This window comes from Urocitellus parryii, chromosome 14 (assembly GCF_045843805.1).
Source record: "Urocitellus parryii isolate mUroPar1 chromosome 14, mUroPar1.hap1, whole genome shotgun sequence".
In the NCBI taxonomy this organism is placed as follows: Eukaryota; Metazoa; Chordata; class Mammalia; order Rodentia; family Sciuridae; genus Urocitellus; species Urocitellus parryii.
Genome location: NC_135544.1, coordinates 4,545,611 through 4,566,074, shown reverse-complemented (window position 1 = coordinate 4,566,074; position 20,464 = coordinate 4,545,611).

Sequence of the window (20,464 nt, the reverse complement as noted above, 5' to 3'; positions counted from 1 at the left end):
GTTCCCACTTTGGGGTTTAATTAATTTGCTGGAGTGGCTCACAGAACTCAGGGAAATGCTTTACTTCATAGCAACAACAGACTTCCTGAGGAATTTGCATCATTTCCCCTCAAACAAGCATATGATTGATTATTGGATAAGTATAGATTTTTTTTTCAAAAATAATTCTGCCAATTTAAAATTAACACATATTTCAATTAAAGAAAAATTTCCATTCATAGTATCTTTATCCAAAGAAAATTACTGTTTTCATTTTAGAGTATTTTTTCCAGACTTTTTCCTACATATGTTTTACAAAATTGTAGTAATGATGCTAATACAATTTGCCTCTAGTGTTTTCACATAATCCTCTGGCATTAGGATCTTTCCTTTTTGTTGTAAAAAAAATGATATGGTTGTGTGTTATTTCATCATCTGAAATATCCTACACTTATATTTCCTATATCAGCATATTTAACTATTTAGGTTACTCCCCCTTATTCAAGCTATACATAATGCTGTAGTGTGACACCCAGCTTCTAAAACCTTTGGAATTTCTGGAGTTCTAAAAGTCTCTTTTTTTATGTTAATAAGAAGATGGGTGGCTTCAGGATGTGAGCTGGGAAGACCAAGGATGATAAGAGGGTTGAGATTTTCAGCCCTGTCAGGCTGAACTCCACCGAGGGGAGAGGTTAAGAGTGTTAAGGTGATCACCAGTGGCCAGTGATGTAATTAATAATTCCTAGTAAGGATATTCCATTAAAAACCCAGGTAGGGCTAGGGTGGTAGCTCAGTGGTAGAGCCTTTGCCTAGGATGCGTGAGGCCCTGGGTTCAATCCTCAGCACCACATAAAAATAAATAAATAAAATAAAGGTATTGTGACCACCTACAACTAAAAATATATATTTAGGCTCCAAGCCCCTTCCCCCACACCTTTTTCTGTCCATCATTTCTGTTCATCTGTACCCTTTCTTTGTAATGTATTTTATAACAAAAGAATAAATGTAAATCAAGTGTTTCCCTGAGTTCTGTGAGCCACTCTAGCAAAGTAGTCAGACCTAAAGGGTGGGTAGTGGGAAGCCTCCATTTATGTCCAATCAGTCAGCATATAGGTGACAGTCCACTGCTTGCCACTGGCATATGAAATGGGCAGCAAACTGTGGTACAGAGCTTAACCTGTGGGATCTGACAGTAACCCCATGTAGCCAATGTTGCGATTAAATTAAATTCTAGGACATCCAATTTGTTTCTACTGAGTATTATGTGTGCGTGGAGGAAAAAAGTCCCTCCCACACATCTGGTCACAGAACATCTGTTTAGTGTGAGCAGCTGTATAACAAAGTAGAAAGAAACAGTTCGTTTTTTCCTATCTTTCATTGCACATACATTTTGGTGTCACAAATGCTGAGTAGCACTTGGTGCTTTGGTTTTTTCCTATATGTTAAGATAGGGTGGATATCCTTTAATGTAACTTTATTTTTTCACAGACTTACTGTTTTGAAATATAGGTCAAAGTATATGAATAAATGATACATTTAAATAAATATTTATTGAGTTTACTGTGCATAAGACAGTGTGTTCTAAACTAAAATAAATTATATTGTGTCTGAAATAAATTATTCATAATATTAGAGACAATCTTTCAATCATTAGGAAAGAAGAGTAGCAGTTTGAGAGACTGGTGGATATGAAGTAAATCACACTAATGGCCATAGTTTAGTCTTCATTTCCAGTCACCAAAGATAGTTACATTAACTTAGTAAGAAAGAATAAAGGCTTTCATTCCTAGAACTTAGGGAACAACAGATTTATTAGCTAATTCATAATCTAAACAAGTGGTGCATGGCATAAAACAATCAAGCCTAGAAATATCTCAAAGCATGTAATCATTTTTATATCATTCAGCCCACACCATGGGGTGCATTAATGTAAAAGGACCAGGACCAGGGAAATACAATCATTAGTATGTAACAGCAATTGCCTTGTTAATGATTCAAAGCTCATTTTTTTTTCATGCAAGCAAGATCCCTGCTGAAGGTTTACTGTGTTAATTACTTCCCTGGATGGAGGAAATTCTAGGGGAAAAAAAAAGTGATATGGTTCTTCTGTTTTAGGAAGGAGAAAACTGTGAAAACTGGGGTCTTCCAGTTCCTAGTATGTTCTTTCTTCACTCTCATGCCCCTCCATGATGTCCCCAAAGTGCCTTGGCTTTCATAGTAGCATTTATTCCCTACCTAGAACAAAAATGATCACTTCTGTTTTTCCTAAGTTGCCATTCTAGGAATGTAGAGATAGTGCCTTTTTTTGTGATGCATATCAAGGGTCTAGACAGTGACTGGCACATAGTAAGCTCTCCATAAAGGATTAATGGATTTTTAAAATTTAACCTAATTTTTCAGTTCCTTCAGCATTTTATCCTTTGATAATTCATACTGAAAAAATATTTATGCCTTAGGTAACTCCACCTAAGTAACAATGACATTTTACCAAAGCCCTTCTGTACAATAACAAAGGTGTAAGGAATGTGGGCATTTGGGGTGTTATATAGATCATATGAAGACACGTGGAGGGGAGAAATGAGAAGAGGGATTTGCCACTTTGTCCAGCCTCACACTTTTCACGTCACCTCAATCCTTTATTCCAGTGGCAGTCTGTGATCTTCAAAGCTCCTTGAAGGCAGCATAACTCCAACTTTGAACCTCAACTCTATAATGTCATAACTTTGAATAATTCGTTTGAGCTTATGGAGTCTCAGAGTTGGTTTCTATTTATTTATTTATTTCTGATTCTGGGTATTAAACACAGGGATGTTCTACCACTGAGCTACATCCCCAGCCCTTTTTCTATTTTTTTTTTTTTTGAGACAAAGTCTTTATTAAGTTGCCAAGGCTGGCCTCAAGCTTACAATCTTTCTGCCTCAGAGGTCTCATCTATAAAATAGGAGGGCAGGGGGAAAAAGTCCTCACAGGATGTCATATGGACAACATTGATCCTATAATCGGGAGTGTCAAAGAACATTTTCCACACTCCCTTCCAATTCTCCATAGCTTGGACAGGTTGAATTATCTGCAGTTCTTCATTTTTGCATTGATATTTGCCAGTTTTATTTATTTGTTTATTCAATTTGGGGGCACACTCTTGTTCCTCATCATTACTTTTATTTGTTCATTCATTCAACATATCTGTGGATTGCCTGCCACCTGTCAGTCTGTTATACATCAGTAAGAAACATGAACAAGAAAGTCTCTGCTCTCTCCAACAGAACTAGACTCCAAGAAAGGATTCAAAGTTTCAAAATGGTATGAGAAAATAGTCTTTCTCAAATTTCTACTTAGCTTCAGACCAAACTATACACCTCTAATAGGATGGGTTTTTTTCTACTTTTAAAAATTATAATTATTGGGGCTGGGGTGGGGGCTCAGTAGTAACGCAGTTGTCTGGCATATGTGAGGCACTGGGTTTGGTTCTCAGAACAGCATATAAATAAATAAACAACTATCAACAACAAAAAATAAAGGTCTATCAATAACTAAAAAAACATTTTAAAAATTATAATTATATAAGTATCCATGACAAAAATTTGAAAAATACACAAGCAGAAAGAAGAAAATAAATACCTTTTGTACTTCTATCACCCAGAAATATTCATTAGGCTTATTTTGAAGCATCATATTACCATATTTTTCTTGTACATGTTTATTACATGCAATAAAATTGGAAGTACGAAACATAATTTTCAGTATGAAAATATTAGAGACTAAAATGTTTTACATTAAAATCTTAACACATTTGGTCAATTTTCCATCTCATTAAAATTCTTGGCAACTTAATGAATTTAGATTTCTTTTTTTTTTAATCATTCCTCAGTTGTTAGACACATAAGAAAGGTTTTTACAAGAGAATTTATGTTTAAGTAAAACTGAATCTTTCTTTCCCCCACATATTACCTAGCATACAGTTTGGTGCTCAAAATTAAACTGAGCATCCTTAAATCCCCTTCCTGTATTTTCCCATGTAATAGGATGAACCAGTAATTCTTTGTGGCAGGAGTTTCCTCTCCTTGGTTTGTAGTCAAAGATGAATCAGACAGCACCTGCAGGAAGGTAGTAACAATTCACCAGATTGAATAATAAGATATTATTTAAGTATAAAAATAAAACACAAACAGTAAATATTCACTTTTCACAAAACAACAAAGATAATTTAGAATGACTGATGTAAATAAATTTAGCAATTCTCTTGATATTTCTCTTATTTTACCTGTAGTAAAAACATTGTTAGTGAACTTAACATTTCAACAATGAATTTAGAATTGAAACTACTGACCCTCCCTCTCTTCCTCTCACAACAGAAACAATCATGTATTTCAAATTGTTCTCCTGAAAAACACCAGAAAACAATAAATAAGTGTGTTTGTTTGTGAATATCAATATGATTTAATTCCTAATAAGAGAAAATATCAGTAAATTTGCTATTCCTCCAAGTTTTATTAGTATTATGACAATTACAAAGAACTTTTTTAAATATATATTTTTTTAGTTGTTGATAGACCTTTATTTTATTTGCTTATTTATATGTGGTGCTGGGAATTGAAGTCAGTGCCTCACATGTATAAGGCAAGCACTCTAAAGCTGAGCTACAATTCCAGGCCTACAGAGAACTTTTATACACATTATCTTACTTAAGGATTTCTGTCTAGGACAGAGTCTTTATATTTTAGATATAGGGAGTGAAGAATTGACACCGCATGCTTTCCACCAAATAGAATAGTTAGGTACTGAAGTTCTTCTCGGTATTAGGCAATACATCTTCTATCTATTCTTACTTTGTCTTTCTCTGTAATTCTGTGATATAACAAATAGTGTCATTTTTGCTCAATGTCAAATAAAGCCAGTTTTTTTCTAATCCCATAATATTTCAAATATTTTAACCTCTGCTTTCAAGGATCATTGTCACTGAGTGAAAATGCTTACATGGTTGGTCATTTAGCATTTATCTTGGACAGAGAGACCCTAGGAATCTTGAAAATCTACCCTTCTGGACAGCTATGGACTCACTCATGAATACATTGGTCCTGAGATACCAAAAGAGGAAGAGCAACAACCAACAGCAGCTTCTGCTGCCTCTTTTCAATATTCTCAAGTCATTTACTATTCTACTATCATTGTCTTGTCCCAGAAGGAGACATTATTCTGAAGAGTTAAGTGCAGTGATTTATTAAAGAAGAGCTTCCAGAAGAGATCAGTAAAGAATTCAGAGAAGCAGAATCAAGAAAGGAAAAATGAAGCAAGGCATGATCTTGAAGCCCCAGTGTAAACCTGCTCACAGCAAAGTCTAGAGTAAATTCAATTTTGGAGGTTTCTGTTCCACCTCCAGACCACGAAACTGTGTTCTTGCCTTTCACGCCTCTAACATTCAGTCATCAGCTATAGACAAACACGAAGTGAGGAGAGAATCTGAAAGTGAACTCCCAGGTAGAAAACAATCCCATGGAGGTTGCAGAGCAGACACCAACAGCCATTAGCTATTAGCAGCAAAGGACTAGAGGAAAAAATCAGGGGGGCTCTGAGCTCACTCTCAGGCAGGTGTACTAGTGCCTGCTGTCCTGTTTTCCACAGGTAGGGAAAGTTCACTCCTGATCAGTCTGTGCTCTCCCAGAATGCAGCTCTATCAATAGAACCTGCTCTCTACCTCACTGACAGGAACCCTCATTCTTTCCAGTTATTCTGGAAATTTTCCCCATTATCTGGTGATTCCAAGTGGATCTATCTCCTATTAGAAACATGTTGGATTGTAAAACAACTTTCTAAAAATGGTTCCATTAATCATGTTAAACCATTTTCCGGACAACTGACCCAATCTCAAGGAATTTAGTTAAGAGGATGTTAAGAAGAGAGCCTATGGTTTTGGTAACAAGCAACATGACAAGCTGGGGTCAGGGAGTCATTGCCATATACTCCCACAGTGGGGTTATCTTTTCTTTAACTTGCATTAGTGTCTTTTCAAACTTTCTTAGGCAAAAGTGGGATACACCTTCAAAAAGAATCACACTATCATAGCTTCCCAGTATAAACTGTTTAAACTGGAATAGCCACTCTGTATTACCATACTCTCATTCAGAGAACCACCACTCTGGAATTAAAAAGTAATTAAAATGCAGAGTGAACCTTTACTTTAGTTATGCCAAAAAGAAATTAGAGTGCATATCCACCCCAAAAGAAAAATCTTAAAATTCTCTTTTTTTTTCCATTTTGCTTTTTTTCTTTTTCTCACACGTAGGGCAAGGACCCGAAATTCTCTCTCCTTCTTCATCTCAACTTCTCCCAAATTAACCTTGCCTTATAAACTTAATCCTTAACATCCTCTTATCCTTTTTCTCTTTCCTTTATTTTTCTCTCCTTCTTTCTCATAGTAGTGGTCTCACTTAATGTGAGCTTTACTTCTTTAACATATTTTAAGTATACAGTATAGTATCATTAAACATAGGCAGAGTGGTATACAGCAAGTCTCTAAAACTTAATCATCTTGCATAACTGACACTTTATACCTGTTGAATGACAACTTCCTATTTCCCCTCTCCCTATTCCTCAGTAGTTACCATTCTCTCTGGTTCAAGGTATTTGACTATATTTTACTTCTCTTATAAAATTCAAAAGCTGTGGCCTTCAGCTAGCATCTCTGGCTACCCAAATTCTCCCTATCATCTATTTTCCTAATAAAAAACTTCAGAAGTTAACAAGGCAAGTTAATAACCAAGGCTCCATTTCACAAATGAAAAGGAAGGTCAATCAAAGGATTCTCCTAAACCTTGGGGCAAGATCTTCCCACCTCCTCGTATCAACCATCCAGATTGCAATCCCACAAGTACTGGGGTATCGTATAATTAAAACAAAAACCCAGGAGTCACTAAGTTTATACAGTAATGTAAAGTACCATGAGCCCTGAGAAGTCCTCCTAAAAGTGACCTATGTGACTGAGCTGTTGTGTTCCTCTGCTAACATTCAGTCACCTGGTTCAGATTCATCTTCTCAAGACCTCCTTTAAAAGTAAGTCATGTGGACAGCAATGTGAACTCTATGGTGTGGCCTCAGGAACTCTCAGTAAGAATATCCAGACAGGGCTGGGGATGTGGCTCAAGCGGTAGTTCACTTGCCTGGCATGCGTGGGGCCCGGGTTCGACCCTCAGCACCACATACCAACAAAGATGTTGTGTCCGCCAAAAACTAATAAATAAATATTTATAAAGTTCTCTCTCTGTCTCTCTCAAAAAAATATATATATATCCAGACCCACAAACTCCTCCATTTGACCTTTTCACTAGGAATATTTTGAAAAAACAAAACAAACAAACAAAACCAAAATAAACAGAAGGAATGGTCAAAGAAACCTGGCTTAATTTCTTTCTGTTCAGGAAATCTCAGGGAAGGGCACATCATATTAGGGAGTCAGGAAAACACACATGGTGAGGTCTTCAAGTTAAATGTTGCAAGTATCTACTTTGCCTAGAGGTTGTCTATTATTGTACTTTTCCTTATTTCTATTTCGAGATCAGCATCACAAGGAAAATTTTAGGCAAATCACATATGTGTTGTGAGCATATTTTCTTAGCAAAGTTGGAAGCTATGGTCTGATAATTTATTCTTTTTTTTTTTTTAATATCTTCCAGGCCAGGTGCAGCAGCACACGCCTGTAATCTCAGCAGCTCTTGAGGCAGAGGAAGGAGAAACTCAAGTTCAAAACCAGCCTCAGCAATTTAGCAAGGCATTAAGCAACTCAGTGAGATCCTGTCTCTAATAAAATACAAAATAGGGCTAGGGATGTGGCTTAGTGGTCAAGTACCCCTGAGTTCCATCCCTGACATCCACCCCCAAAATGTTCTTTATTATATAAAGTTTGCACATATAAAAAATTAAACAGAAGTTGGCAGTATATAATACTTTTGCCTTTGGCCTTAGGTAAATAAGTTGTCATTACTTTTATGGGGAAGGATGTTTTTAATTCAGGTACTCCCAAAGAAGTTGTATGTGGATATATAAATAATCCAATAACAAGAAATTAACTTCCAATTTTTTATATGAGCAAAATATTAAATACTTATCACTTAATATGAGATACTGGTGATGAGCACGTACATGGAAAGATGCTCAATATTATTAATTACTAGGGAAATGCAAATTAAAACCATAAGATACCATTATACACCTCCTAGAATGATTTAAAAATATTGACAGACTGACCAGGATTAGAACAATTGGAACTCTCATATAATGCTGCTAAGTATAAAACTGTATAGACACTTTACCAAGCAGTTCAGCAGTTTTTTTTCCCCTTTCTTTCTCAAGTTAAACATTCACTTGCCACAGGACTTAAGATTTCAGTCATAGGTATTTATCCAAGAGAGATGCAAATATATATCCTTCAAAAGACTTGCATGTGAATATTCACAGCACCTTCCAAAAGGTAGAAAACCATCCAAATGTTCATCAATAGATGAATGGATAAAGGAATCATGGTATATCCAAACAATGAATACCACCACTCATCAATAAAAGGGATGAACTGTGGACAAACAAAAGCCCTTGAATAGAAGTCAAAAACATTATTCTCAGTTAAGGAAGCCAAAGACATGATGCATACTCTATAGTTGTATCCATATGATACTCTACAATAGATAGAACTAATCTACAATATACAAATTAGATCAGAATTTCTGATCATGCAATCCCATGAGCCATCGAGATATTATACAATTAAAACAAAACCCCAGGACTCACACTGGGTCACACAGTAATGTGAAGTCAAAGGAGCCCTGAGGATGTCTCCTAAGAGTGATCCTGTGTCACTGAGCTGTTGTGTTCCTCCACTAACACAGAACCCAGCATGCCCACAGCTTCATCTGGAATTTTCCAGCCTCAAGAACTATGAGAAATGTGTTCCTATCATTTATAAGCTCCTTAGTGTATGATCATTTCTTATAGCAGCCTGTATGGGCTAAGAAGGTATCAGAAATGGTCTATATCTTCATTGGGGAAATGATTTTACAAGTACAGACATTTGTCAAAATTAGGTATACACTTAAAATGGGTGCATCTTCTCATATGTAAATTTTAGTTACTGGTTTTTGTGTTGGGCTGACAAATCATTGCAGAGGTTAATCAGTTCATCAGGAATAGGATCATCATTGATTCATTAGCCTTCTAAAACTTGCCAGGGGGATGGGTTCTCTGTCCAATGGAAATGGAACAGATTAGGAAATTTTTTAACCAATTCACAGATATTAGGGTACAAGTTTGTATACCCTTTCATAATTAATGTAAGTTAAACTTTTAACAAATTAGGCCTAGGCTATGATAAGAGTTAAAATAACATTATTTTTTTTAACAGAAGGTGAATGCTTTAAAAGTGAAGAATCCCTTCTGTGGACTGTTGTTATTGCTAACCATGTGTATTTACCTTGGAAACATGGGTTCTGCTGGTGACTGAAATTGGGCAGCATTATTTTCCTCAGTTCTAAAAGTCTCCATTTGCATCCTGTAATTTATCTAGAGGACTAAGGATTCCTCTGAAGAAACATGAATCAGGGTAGCAAACTCGATTGTGTTCAAATTAAAAGGATTTAAAAAACTGAAAACAAAACCATGTCTCGTGGACTCTCTAGGCCCAGATGATTGCACATCCCTAAAAAAGATAGCAAAGCCCCAAAAAGGAGGTCAATCATTGGAATGAACAGGAAAGAGCAAGAAGGCCTGAAAGCATTGTCTATTTGGGGGAAATAGGTAATCTAGAATCAGGACCATTGTATGTCCAAATAAATCTCAACCCATTTCCTCTGAAATTATTTATGGGGTGGAGGAAAATGCCTCTGTGGTACATGTATTGGGGGAAGGAAGTGTGTGTGCACATGTTTATGGGTGTGTGTGTGTGTGTGTGTGTGTGTGTGTGTGTGATGAAAGAACTCTACCACCAGTGATACTTTGGGCCCCAGATACTTTGACTCCCTGGGTGTACCTCAAAGAAAGAAGTATCATCCACTCATTTTGCCAGATCATCCTGCCTTCAGGATCAATTGAGGACTGAAGTTAGACCCCAGGAGTAGCCCTTTGAACTGAAGCTTCATGCTGGTAGGATGGCTGGGGTATGGACTACCAATTTCTAGCACAATAGCAACAGTATCTCAGTGTGGTTGGACTTCTGGGCCTTCAGTGGGTATGGCAGAAAATTTCTGATTGTATTTTATTACCAGTGGTAATAATGGAAGAAGTCAAATCCCAGGCTCCACCTGGCCTGCAGCATTAGTGCAGGAATCCAAAACCACGAAGGGTTGGTGACTCAGTGAGAATAGCACCTGTTAGAAGCTTCAAAACAATGCAACAAACAAAAAACTACTAGAAAAGTGTTTTAATTTTGAGGATCACACATGAATTTTCAAACAGAAAAGTGGAAGTTGGAGAAAAATGATGTATGAACATATAAATAGGTCACTAGGAAGGAATTCTCCAAAATACCTGGGGAACTAAATCCCTGGGAAGACTGGATTTCAACTAATCAACCAGCTGAGAACACAAGCCAATAGGATCTGGTATAATCCTGAGATTATACATGTAAAGTACTTTGAAGGGTTTCCAGCTTCTAGCAAATAATCAAAGAGTGACACAGCTTGGTTGTCATTTGTGCTGTCATGCTAGAGAACTCTGGGATACACATGTTATTTATCCAGTCTCATTACCCAGCGAATACTAGTATTTTTTATGAATTTCTTTTTGGAATTTTTCAAATTTTAAAAATTGCTGAATATAATTTATTATGTGGTGGCTATAATTCTTATATGCTCTTCACAAAAGCCATATGACTTGGATGTGAGTGTCCATATTGTAGTATGGAGGTAAATCAGGCTCAGAGAGGCTGAATATCATGCCTAAAGTCACTTCATGAGAGAGTAGTGAATGGGAAAATTTTTAATTGTTAGGCACTAAAAACCCAAACACACAATCAGACCCATTAAAATAAACATAATCATAATTATGTATCATTTTTTAATATTTATTTTTTAGGTGGATACAATGTCTTTATTTTATTTTATGTGGTGCTGAGAATCGAACCCAGTGCCTCAGGCATGCTAGGTGTGAACACTCTACCTCTGAGCCACAACGCTGGTCCAATTATGTATCACATTTTCAAGAATAAGATGATTTAGTTTGAGGAATGAATTAAAACAGTTAGAGTGTGTAAATATCTTGTGAATATTAAGATCAAAGTTAACCTTATGTGGTGAATATTTTTGTTTCTATTTTTCTACGTTTCCATTTTCTCATTTTGGGTGCCAAGTGTAAAATCTCTCAGGACTTACCAAGTTCACAAGACATTTTCATTGATCTGATATCAGGAAAGAAATATGTCTGTTCTGGGATAGCACTGAGAATCTTCAGGACCCTGTGGGCTAAAGAGGTTTGTGCATCTCCTAAAGAGTATTGAACTCTTATGGATGAAATTCCCCACACTCCTTTCATCTGTTTATAATAAGGTGACTGAGAAAGACATGGGACAGATGAGACGATATGTTATTTTGAGAAACATCAGTAATCTCCAAGAAGAGCTAATTATTGAAGAGCAGCCCTAATTTCTCTCAGGGCAAACTTCTTCATTTTTTCAAGGAACAATTTTTAAAAACATGAATCTGAGAGTATGACTCAACTTCCCAGGCAGGATACTGAAGTCAGAATCTGAGTGCGTTTGAAATATTCCCAGCATTTTCTAGAATAAGGAACAACATCTTTACCTCCTGCCTGTTCTTCTTGGGGCTTACCATGGACAAGTTGCCCAGTAACTTTGATACTGACCTCACTGTGCAGGCAGAAATTGGTTTTTATATCATCAGACACTGGAAGTAGCCATCTCTAGTAGAAATTGACAATTCCACCAACTACAACTTATCCATAATAAGTTCAAGGTCAGACAGTGCCTTAACTAGCACCTTCAGTGTAAGCATAGTTTAAAATTATCTTGTCTATTATATACAAAAATACTTCTAAGCAGGTACCACATTGTGCTATAAAGAGCAATATTTTGGAAATTAAACACATATGGATTCTTAGATTCCAAACCTACTTAATGGATAGCTTTGGCTTCAGATACCTTTCTGGTTTATACAGTCTTGGAATTCTTGAAAGATATATTCAGAGATCTTCAGGCATAGTTAAACTTTTAAATTCTATTAAAACATATCATTTGAGTTGCAAAATGCTATGTGAGCATGAATAGAATAGAATTTCAGAGATGATGAACTCTAACCAATGTTGCTCATCACTGAGGGGCTTCTGCAAACAACCCTGACAGTTATATGGTGGTGACATTTATGCCTCAAAAAATATTACATAATACATGTCATGAACTTTCAATGTGGCTTATGAAGAGATAAAATAGTAAAGGTTGCAAATACTTACACAATGTAAGATAATATATGCCATTGCCAGTCACATAGAAAGAACTGGATAATAGTAGTTCTCTTCTTATTCTAATTCTGCTTTACTTCTAGCATTTCACCGTGACAATAAAGTATGTAGCACCAATAAGAACACACTCGACAATGCATTGTTCCGGCTTCTGTTCCATATATGCATAAGATTTCCCCTTAGCTGGGAAGGAATTCAACTTAGATGGGAAGCCCAAGCTTCCAGGAAAAAAAAATTATCCCATCCCTTTTGAATCAAGAGTTGGTACTCAAAACAGGATGAAATTTAAGCTTTCTTATTCTTTCTTTCATTATTAATTTCTCCTTAATTGATGAACTTCTAAAATCAATGTGGCCACTCATCAATACTTGCTTTGAGCAGTTCATCACTGTCTCAGAGATCTATCAATTCCCTAGGGTGCATTATACATTTACTGGTTATACTGAATAGCAAAGAGGCATTACAGTTTGCTAATGAGCAGGTAAAAGAAGGAAAAAGCAGAAAAAAACCCCACAAATTAGGAAAACAGGACAATTTTTATACAACTTAGAGAAGCCCTTTGCCCTCTTTGAACATTGTTTACTCAGTCTCTTAAATTAAGATCATAAGGTGTTTCTCTTCCAATAGTGGGAACAATGAGAAACACAAAACAACCAAAGAGCTTAGAAGCTATGAGAACAAAAGTGCCCATAACTTTACTATGCATGTAGTTGAAATTCCAATTTAAAATTTAAATAAACTAGAATGAGATGAATTATATTTTCAACTACTTCACTTTGTTCTGAATTTTTCATACCTTGCTCCAGTGTTCGCATTCTTATAAATAATTGAATTCCTGTGGAACTAAGTCATATATATAATTTGCATATATAAATACATATATATGTATGTATATCTGAATTAATCTAGGACTCCTCTGTTTATGAAAGGATTATTTAAAGAAAATGCCATGTTGGATCTTATAATTTAATTTAAAGAAGAAAAGCCAGCTAGCAATGACTTTTCCAACACAGCCATAGAATGTTTGCTTTGTAACATCCTGGACTAGAGATTTATGATCGCACTAAGTCCATGAATAGTTAGCAGTTATTTCAATTATGCTAACACTCGAACTCTAGAATCCTTTGACTGTATTACCTGCCCTCAGAACCACTTTTCTCTACCTGGTCACTAGTCCATTGGCTGCAACAATTTCCCATTAGAATGCATTACTTAGTACTTCTCTGAGTACCACTTTGTTACTATCTGCAGCTACATCCCAGGTGCAGCATATCTGAACAAGTATCATCTGGATACTACCACATCACACAGGTCCTGATTCTTGATGTTTCTTGGGACATCACAGTGTGTCTCCTGGTACTATCGCTGCTCTGCTATGAATTGTCATGGGTAGTTTGGTGACATCACATACCCAAACTGGTTTTTAGTAAAGAAAAATGTGTAGCATAGTGGGGGTGCCTCCCTTACATTTAGGTTTTCATCATTCAATAGATCTAAAGGCACTACATTGTACTCTAGTATTTTTTAAAGATATCATTCTCCCCACTTTGGACATTCACACTCCCCACTCTACTTAGCACTCAGGCATAGATATCCACATAAATGACAGACACTACATTGTACTCAGGCTTTCTTGCTCCTCTGTTGGGTAAGGGCTTCTTGTCTTCATGGGTCAAACTCTTGTTGCCAGGCAACTTCTTCCTTCAGAACAAGAACTCTCCCAGGAGGATCCTCAATCCATATGCAAACAGGCTTCGAGCAGCTGCTCCCACCAATTCCACAGACAGGCCCAGACATGACTGAATATCTTTTATAGCCTAATTGAGATTCCCCATTACATTAATTGAAAGGACCAAAGATTTTCTCTTTTTTTCTAGTGAGATTTTTATGCCATATTAGAAACATAATCAAAGAACAATAATATAATACTACAATCTGTCTTCATCTAGAAAGCCACCCCTCCCCACTCTCCTGCCTTTTGCCATTCATCTTTGGTAAGACTAGTGCAGATAAGAATCTTGAACAAATTAAATTGCTTTCTTCTGTAGAGCCGTATGATTGTCCTTGTCAACAGTTATACCTAAAGCAATAATTCCGAACAATATTTATGAAGAAGCTTAGACGTTCTAGGCACTGTGCTAAGTGTTAGGGCTAAAGGTGAATCCAGCATAATTCCTAACATCTATAAACTTATGACTTCCTGGAAGTCAGCTGTAAACTTAAACATAATATGATGTGGTACATGCTTAAAAAAAAATCAAAGGAAAAAAGCAATGATCCAACCTTTAAGGAAATCACATTGATTTATGGAGAAGGAATCTCAAGCCACCCCCTGATCCTCAAATTTGAGGTCTGTGATTTCATTCATAGTGGTCAGGCGTATGCTGTTCTCTGCAGTACTGACTAGATGTCAATAGCCACACAATCTGCATTATGTTTCTGTACACATTGGGATCAGGTGTCCTAATTTTCATAGCAAGAGTTAATGCTTCATTTTCAAAGCAAGAGTGAGTGTCTGAGTGAACGGAAGTATCCAACAGATTTGTTCAGCAAAACACCATGTTCCAAGGCATCCTAACCTGGTGGTAGGCCAGTAACTTCCAATGAGGGCTAACTTGAGATTAAGACCTTAATTTCCTGGAAGACTGATAGGGTGAATCCCAACATAGTTCTTCAAATTTTAAAAATGATCTGTAACAGTCCAGGCATGGTTGTGCATGCCTGTCATCCAGTTCCAATCAGGAGCCTGAGACAGGAGGGCCACAATTTCTAGGCTGACTCAGCAATATCCTATCTCAAAATAATAAATAAAAATACTGGGGATGTGGCTCAGTGATAAAGTACCTCTGAGTTCAATGCTCAATACCCCTCCCCCTCAAAAGTGATCTGCAACATCAAATTCAGAAATGAGAGAGACACATAAAGGAACATTTCTCCCTCTCTGAACTGTCAGAATGACAAGGAGTAACACTTTCTCCGTGGAAGGTAGTCAAGATGAAGAAAAGAAGCAGAGGAGGTATCCTAAAGCATCCCGAACATCTTCAAACAATAGGCACCATGCCTAACACAGTACAAGGATAACATAGAACATTGGGTGCTACCAATAGGTAGGTGGGTGAGCCAGGTGCGATGGTGCATGCCTATAATCCCAGCAGCTTGGGAGGCTAAGGCATGAGGATTGTGAATTCAAAGCCAGCCTCAGAAACTCAATGAGGCCCTAAGCAACTCGGTGAAACCCTGTCTCTAAATAAAATATAAAACAGGGTTGAGGATGTTGGTCAGTGGTCAAGTGTCCCTGAGTTTAATCCCTGGTACAAAAAAAAGAAGGTAGATGAGTGACAAATAAATAAATACATGCAGATATGGAGGAGGGTGTGAGTTTCATGCCTGATTTATTTGAATGTTGCTTCTATAATAAATCACTTGAAAGAGGGTGATAAGTTAGTTTAGTTTGAATTTACTCTTACATGTTAAATCATCTATTAATATATAGAGAGATTTTTTTCATTTAAAAACAAAGTGGTTCTGTTTAATGGCTTTCCAGTAGGAGCCCTAAGAAGTAGACATCTCTTAGACAAGCAGGTTGAAGGAAGTAGTTAAAAGCAATGGTTGTGGCTTTAGGTAAATCTTGATGGATTTCTAACTCCACTATTTGCTGGTTGAATGATACTAGGCAGGATGTGTTACCACACCTGAGCCTCAGTTTCTTCTCTGTAGTATGAGAATGATTATACCTGCCATATACAGGTATAAAAATTAAGTAAGGATATCTACACAAAAGCCAGCCCAGCCCAGCATGAATCCCGCAGCTATGAGGATCTGACTACATGGATGAATAGTGTTGGGCTTGCTTCAGCTTCTGCCTCTTAGACTTTTAATGCATGGAGAGTATTTTATCAATCTTCTTAGAATGGTTGTTAGGCAATCCTTCGAAAGCCCAAACTGAATGGCATCCTTGGATCCTCTTTTACTTTACACTGCATGTCAACTAAGTCATCAAGTCTATTTCTTTCCGCCTCACTAATTCCCCTCCACTCCATCTCCACGTCTCCAACTTCCTTGTCATGGATCCATATTTTATCCTGCTCTTCATCACTCATGCACAGTATTACCTTCATCTATTGAAGTCTCTCCATTTCTCTCCCCTCCCCTCTTCCATTGCATTCATGCATTGGTCTTCAGAAATAATTATATAAATCCAATTTATGAGCATGCCATCCTCTTTATTAATTGGCTCCAGTGCTGAAACAATGACCATACTCCAAAAGTTAGTCCCAACAGCCTTATATTTGTATATTTGTATTCAGCCACAGCTTCACTTTCATTTGCAATATCCACATCAACTTGAAAGGACCCTGCTTTTTGTTCCTGGGCATTCTTCTATGAAAAACTAACTTGCAGTAATAATCTTACCCCATTCTCTGTTGGGTGAGTGTATTAGGGTTAGAAGAACAGAACCAACATTAAAAAGGACTTATTAGATTGATTTAAGTTATCAGAGGCTGGATAGTTCACAATGACATTCTTTATGATGGAGAGCCAGAGAAACTGGATCATTACAAGGTGGGAAGTCTTGAAACAAGAGAGACAGATGATGTTGCTCCAGTCCACGACTAAAGATCTAGAAGTTCCCTGGAGAGCTGCTGGTGTGATTCCATGTTGAAGGACTGAAGAAGCTGGCATATGAGGTCCACTGGAAATGGAAGCTCAAAAGACCCACTAGCTCAAGAGGAATCAAGCTTCCAGTCTGGGGATCTAGCTCAGTGCTAGAGTACTAGCCTAACATGCGCTGGATTCAAACCCCAGAACTGGAAAAAAAAAAAGAATTGTGTTTTCATGCTCTGGGGGGCTTCCTTCTTCTGCTTTTGTTCCTTTCAGGCACCTATTTTATTGGATAGTACTACCCACATTCAGGGCAGGTCTTCCCCTTCAGTTTGCTCTCCCAGGTGCCAATCATTTCTGGAAATGCTGTTACAGATACTCCAGAATTTTGCTTCATTAATTTCCTAGGCTTCTCTCAATCCAATCAAGTTGACAATTAAGACTAATCATCACAGGTGAACAAGAACTCTTTTCAAACCTAGCTAAACTATAGCCTTCAAAGAGCAGCTGTCTTTTCTTTGTTCTCAGGATACATTGCCATATTATTATAACTATCCCTTTAAATTCCTGCTAGAATAATTACTGAGCAGCTGCCTTGTGCCAAATGATAATCTAGATGTTTATATATCTATATTTGTATTAGATAATGCTAACAATATCCTTTTAATGTTATTCAACTCTTATAGGTAAATAAATTAGGCTTCAGAATGTTTAGTAATATGTCAAAGTTCACCTAACACTGACGTGGCTGAGTTGGCAGTAAACATGCTGTGAAAGAGTCTGAGTCCTGTGTTCATTTCTCCTGAACCAGTCACACTGAAGCTGTTTATGTATTATTCTCCAGAACTAAAATGTGTTCTCTCAGAAGGATTAGGTGTCTTCAATGAGTGTATTTTATTCTTTGCAGTACCAGCTCTTAGCTCAGTGTTATGCATATGACATACACTCAGTACATGTTTGTTGGATGAAAGAATGAGCTCATTCTTCGAGCTGAAAGAATGAGGTTTAAATGAATCATTTTTGAGGATTTACTTTGGAAAGACAATGGGCTATTATTGTGACCATGGCTATGCATGGAATCAGAGAGTGGTTAACTCCTTTTATACCTTGCAATGAAAGATGGCCACAGCTGATCACATGTCACTGGGCATTGTCTCCTAGGCAATCTCTAGCACTGTCTTTAGATTACAACCCTATTTGTAATTGAGATGAAAGGCTGTATGTAGTCTGTTTGGAAGTCATTTGTGTAAGCTTCCCTCATTTTCATCTGCACAGAAAATCTCCATCACACAGCTCCATCCAATGATTTCTCACTCCATCTTCTCCTTCTGAAGATAGTATGTGAAATGGAACCAGAGAACAGCTCTGCTCCCACAGGTTTGCCTTTCTGTCCAGTCTGAACAGAACTACCAAAATGTTCTTCAGGGCCTCACTATTTTTTTTTCTTTCAATGTTTGAAAAAACAAAATCTGTGAAGTTTCATGTCCCCAATAAGAATAATAAACCTCAGGATCTGTGCACATCTGAGACCATGCAAAAGCATGAGATGACTCAGCATCCGCCAGAATGCCAAAGAGCATCTTGGTCTCTGAACTTCCAATGGGCTTGGGTCTCCCTCATGAAACTGCTGCTGATGGAGGCTGCTCTGTGCCCTGTGGGGGACAGACATAGTTGATCAAAGTTCCAGACAGCTGGATTTGGCTCCCTCCATCAGTGCCTGCAAGGTCCAGTGGCCACAGAACCGTTTCAAGGTCATACTGTAGTTCTGCTGATTACTTCGCTGCTAGCATATTTTAAAATGTTCTTCTAGATGCAGAGTTACCAGGTGTCTATTCCCAGGGAAGATTTATCAGTTACCTTGCCTGATCCGTGGAAAAAGGAAAGGTTTCACTGCATTTTCCATCAGCTGATGAGTCATATAGCACATCTCGTATTTGCTCTGCTCCTGCAGTTGCCTGTGGGCAAATTGGAGCCCATTTTGCAGCACAATTTTGCTGTGGAGCCATTACAGGACACCTAATTAAATTAAGCCATAAGGCAGGAGAAAACTGTGCCATCACCTTCATAATCTGTAAAACCTTTCATCATTTGCCAAGCACCAATTTCCTAAAAACAGGAACCGCAGCACTTCACCAGGAGGCCAAATACTAAAATGGAAATTGCGATTGTTTACAGTGTGTGCAGGGATGCTGAGCCATAGAATCAGGAAAGGAATGAAGCCAAAGCACTGGGCATGTGAAGGAGAACACCGTACACAATGACCTTGAAATCTAAATTAGCTCCTGCTAATTGGATGGAGAAAACTAGCAATTCCATTTCTGAATTCATAAAATTATTTCTTCTCAGGGAAAAAGAAACATCTGTTCTACTGGGCTAGCTCAATTCTGAGTAAGTTTGTTCTCCTATGTTTTGATGTACATGAGTAAGAAAAACAGGACACCATTCTGACTGCAAGGTCACAAAATTCAGCTTTCCAAAAACAAAAATCTCTGCTAGCTTCCTCAGGGAGCTCTCCATAGGCAGGGTAGGACCAACCACAGTTAGCTAGGTGGCTTAGCTTGGGAACGCTGTCTATACCCATCCTTCTGTCAGATACATGATATGTGCCACCAAATGAAGATGTGCTATTTGTCAAGTGCCTACTGTATAGTACTGCACTCTGCTACAGTTAGCATACAATAATTATCTAATTTAATCCCCACATGACTCTAAGGCCCACAGATGTTAACTGGACCAAATTGTTCAAAGCAAAGAGCGAGGATGTAAATCTAGATCTCACTGATTCTCAAGCTCATGTTGTTTATACCATATTTTCCTTTTATCATAATGTAGGTAAATTCTAAGGAAAGTTACTCAATGTTTTCCATATGAATACAGAATAGAAGATGGTCATGTGAGTACAGGCAAAAAAAAATCAGGCATTATTACTCTTTGAATTTTCCTTAAAGGCTTTAAAGTATGACTGGCCATGTGGCCTAATAACTTCTAAAGAGTCTCCACTTTCTCTTTTCTGGTGTTCAACTCACTGGCTGGGTGAGTGTAGGCAAGCACGATTGTTTTACATACTCAAATTGAGAACTCAAAGGGAAGAGTTCCAATCATCTGAGTGGTTTATGTTGAAACTTCTTTGACCTTGGTATTATAAGAAAAACAAGTCAATTACCTAGTCTTAAAACATAGATGACCTGACCTCATAGATTTAGCCACTTATTAGCTCCTAGATTAATCATATCTCAGAATCTGCTTGTCAACCTGGTGCATTTTATAGGGGGAAATTGCAAGTTTTACTGTACCTACTTTTGAAGTGAAATCACCTAGAAAATATTCCTGAACACTTGGTTTTGCAAATCCACATTTTATCTTCAATGACAAATTATATTCTCTATTGGCTTCTAAAATATGTTGATTCCATATGTTGTACATAACCAGTACA